This window comes from Rana temporaria, chromosome 12 (assembly GCF_905171775.1).
Source record: "Rana temporaria chromosome 12, aRanTem1.1, whole genome shotgun sequence".
NCBI classification, from domain to species: domain Eukaryota; kingdom Metazoa; phylum Chordata; class Amphibia; order Anura; family Ranidae; genus Rana; species Rana temporaria.
Genome location: NC_053500.1, coordinates 81,736,269 through 81,740,724, shown reverse-complemented (window position 1 = coordinate 81,740,724; position 4,456 = coordinate 81,736,269). Strand labels below are relative to the sequence as shown.

Sequence of the window (4,456 nt, the reverse complement as noted above, 5' to 3'; positions counted from 1 at the left end):
AAAGTTTTCGCATTTACAAACTATGGGATATTTTTATGCCATTTTTTTTTACTAGTAATGGAGGCAATCAGCGATTTTTTGCGGGCCTGCAACATTGCGACGGAGAGATCAGACACCTAATTGACATTTTTGACACTTTTTTGGGAACCAGTGTCATTATTACAGTGATCAGTGCTAAAAATATGCATTGTCACTGTACTAATGACACTGGCTGGGAAGAGGTAACATCAGGGGCGATGAAAAAAAGGGTTAACTGTGTGCCTAGTAAGTGCTTGCTAACTGTGTGGGGGATGGACTGACTGCGAGAACACAAAGATCTTGTGTTCCTGCTTAGCAATATTGAATTGTTAGTTATCACAAGAGGGTTGGTTCTCTGCGCCCAAGCCCAACCTTTTTCGAGCCAATAAGAGCCTCAGGCTCTAATCATGTGCTTAAAAAAAAAGACCTAATAGAAAGGCATTAGTCCGGTGCCCCACACATGCAAAGTAGGGGGGTGGCGCCCCTTAAGGACCCACCGCCACTAAGCACAGCACTCCAGTGAGCATCTGGGGGGGGGGGGGGTTAGTACAAAAAACGTGAATTTTTTGTATTAACATTTAGCGGTTTTTTTTTCTCTTAACAACGCAAAATGGAAGTATTGTTTTTTCTGCATCTAAATACTAAACTTAAAAAATTCATGAAATTTTATGAAAAAGTCAGTCCTGCAGTGAAAGAGTTAAACACTATACCTTGCCTTCCAGTGTCGAAATAGCTCAGTTGGGAGAGCGTTAGGCCGGGTACACACGAGAGGATTTATCCGCGGATACGGTCCTCCGGACCATTTCCGCGGATAAATCCTCTGAGGATTTTGATCCGATGGAGTGTACACACCATCGGATCGAAATCCGCGCCGAATTCCCATCGCGATGACGTGTCGCGCCGTCGCCGCAATGATGACGCGGCGACGTGCGCGACGCTGTCATATAAGGAATTCTACGCATGCGTCGAATCATTACGACGCATGCGAGGGATGGCTTCGGACGGATCGATCCGGTGAGTCTGTACAGACCAGCGGATCAATCCGCTGGAGCCGATTCCAGCGGATAGATTTCTTAGCATGCTAAGAAATTTTTATCCGCTGGAAATCGGTCGGCCCGAAAAAAATCAGCGGAAAAATATCCGCTGGGTTGTACACACCAGCGGATCTATCCGCTGGAACTGATCCGCAGATAAATTCCAGCGGATAGATCCTCTCGTGTGTACAGGGCCTTAGACTGAAGATCTAAAGGTCCCTGGTTCGATCCCGGGTTTTGGCAAATCTTTTTGATGAAGAGAAAAATACAACTCAGCTGAAATGACTTTGCAAAATCATGTCATCTCTACACCAAAAAAAAACTGTTGTTATTTTGTAAATGAAGTCTGAATTTTATACTAGGACTAACTAGTAACAATATATATATATATATATATATATATATATATATATATATATATAAATGATTTGAAAAAAATAAATAAACAAAAATTAAAAAAAATTATATAGATATATATATATAGAGAGAGAAAAATACAGCCCAGCTGAAATCACATTAGATAATCATGTAATAATACCATCTATACACCAAAAAAAAAAAAGAAATCATTTGTAAATGAAGCCTGAATTTTATACTAGGACTAATTAGTAACAATATGTTAAAAAAAAAATGTAAAAAAATAATATGAATAAATATACAGGTCATTCTCAAAAAATTTGCATATTGTGATAAAGTTCATTATTTTCTGTAATGTACTGATAAACATTAGACTTTCATATATTTTAGATTCATTACACACAACTGAAGTAGTTCAAGCCTTTTATTGTTTTAATATTGATGATTTGGGCATACAGCTCATGAAAACCCCAAATTCCTATCTCAAAAAATTAGCATATTTCATCCGACCAATAAAAGAAAAGTGTTTTTAATAAAAAAAAAAGTCAACCTTCAAATAATTATGTTCAGTTATGCACTCAATACTTGTTCGGGAATCCTTTTGCAGAAATGACTGCTTCAATGCGGCGTGGCATGGAGGCAATCAGCCTGTGGCACTGCTGAGGTGTTATGGAGGCCCAGGATGCTTCGGTAGCGGCCTTAAGCTCATCCAGAGTGTTGGGTCTTGCGTCTCTCAACTTTCTCTTCCCAATATCCCACAGATTCTCTATGGGGTTCAGGTCAGGAGAGTTGGCAGGCCAATTGAGCACAGTAATATCATGGTCAGTAAACCATTTACCAGTGGTTTTGGCACTGTGAGCAGGTGCCAGGTCGTGCTGAAAAATGAAATCTTCATCTCCATAAAGCTTTTCAGCAGATGGAAGCATGAAGTGCTCCAAAATCTCCTGATAGCTAGCTGCATTCACCCTGCCCTTGATAAAACACAGTGGACCAACACCAGCAGCTGACATGGCACCCCAGACCATCACTGACTGTGGGTACTTGACACTGGACTTCAGGCATTTTGGCATTTCCCTCTCCCCAGTCTTCCTCCAGACTCTGGCACCTTGATTACCGAATGACATGCAGAATTTGCTTTCATCCGAAAAAAGTACTTTGGACCACTGAGCAACAGTCCAGTGTTGCTTCTCTGTAGCCCAGGTCAGGCGCTTCTGCCGCTGTTTCTGGTTCAAAAGTGGCTTGACCTGGGGAATGCGGCACCTGTAGCCCATTTTCTGCACATGCCTGTACACGGTGGCTCTGAATGTTTCTACTCCAGACTCAGTCTACTGCTTCCGCAGGTCCCCCAAGGTCTGGAATCGGTCCTTCTCCAGGGTCCGGTCACCTCTTCTCGTTGTGCAGCGTTTTCTGCCACACTTTTACTTTCCCACAGACTTCCCACTGAGGTGCCTTGATACAACACTCTGGGAACAGCCTATTCGTTTAGAAATTTCTTTCTGTGTCTTACCCTCTTGCTTGAGGGTGTCAATGATGGCCTTCTGGACAGCAGTCAGGTCGGCAGTCTTACCCATGATTGCGGTTTGGAGTAATGAACCAGGCTGGGAGTTTTTAAAAGCCTCAGGAATCTTTTGCAGGTGTTTAGAGTTAATTAGTTGATTCAGATGATTAGGTTAAGAGCTCGTTTAGAGAACCTTTTCATGATATGCTAATTTTTTGAGATAGGAATTTGGGGTTTTCATGAGCTGTATGCCAAAATCATCAATATTAAAACAATAAAAAGGCTTGAACTACTTCAGTTGTGTGTAATGAATCTAAAATATATGAAAGTCTAATGTTTATCAGTACATTACAGAAAATAATGAACTTTATCACAATATGCAAATTTTTTGAGAATGACCTGTATATATTCACAGGCCCGGACTGGGACAAAAAATAGACCCGGGCATTTTAGACTGAGCAGCCATCAGAGTCTGCACTGAGCCCCCTTACATAAGAGTCCACACAGACCCCCCTTACATCAGAGACCACATAGACCCCCATCGCTTTAGAATGGGCAAAGACCCCCATCACATCAGAGTCCGCACAGGGGGCCCCTTACATCAGAGTCCACACAGAGCCCCCCTTACATCAGAGTCCGCACAGGGGCCCCCTTACATCAGAGTCCGCACATTAGAATATCACATTACAATGTCTTTGCTGTCAGAAGTGGGATTGGAACCCACGCCTCCAGAGGAGACTGCGACCTAAACGCAGCGCCTTAGACTGCTCGGCCATCCTGACATTGTTACAAAGTACTCAGGATCACCTAGAATCCTGATTGGCTGCTCGTGCCAACCAATCATCTTCTATTTTTGGCTTTCAAAGCTTAAAGTGACACTGTACTCTGTTTTGAAAATAAATAAATAGGAGATGCGTTATATGTGTGTTTTTGAAAAACGCACCAAAAAGTGCCCGCTGAGGTGTTATGGAAGCCCAGGTTGCTTTGATAGCGTCCTTCAGCTCGTCTCCATTGTTGGGTCTGGTGTCTCTCATCTTCCTCCTGACAATACACCACAGATTCTCTATGGGGTTTAGGTCAGGCGAGATTTCTGGCCAATCAAGCACAGCGATCCCATGATCAATAAACCATTTCAAGACCACGCCAATTTTTTTACACTTGGTGTTTACAAGTTAAAATCAGTATTTTTTGCTAAAAAAATTACTTAGAGCCCCCACATTTTTTGCGATACAGCACTGTGTCGCTTTAACTGACAATTGCGCGGTCATGCAACGTTGTAACCCAACAAAATGAATGTTCTTTTATTTCCACAAATAGAGCTTTCTTTTGGTGGTATTTGATCACCTCTGCGGTTTTTATTTTTTGCACTAAAAACAAAAATCCTGACAATTTTGAAAATATATATATATATTTTTTTTACTTTATGCAATAAATTATAATAAAACAGTTACAGATGTACAGTACAAGGGAGGGGGGAGGGGAGGCATTAAACACTTAAGGACCCCTTCACGCTGAGATACGTCGGCAGAATGGTACGGCTGGGCACATG

The 4,456-nt window shown here is 41.9% G+C and overlaps 1 non-coding gene across 1 annotated transcript; it reads right to left on the bottom strand.

Moving 5' to 3' along the window:
* Positions 1–3,606: 3,606 nt before the first annotated feature.
* TRNAL-UAG lies at positions 3,607–3,689 on the bottom strand. The gene has a single exon. It is a non-coding gene; the product is annotated as a tRNA-Leu (tRNA).
* Positions 3,690–4,456: the final 767 nt, after the last annotated feature.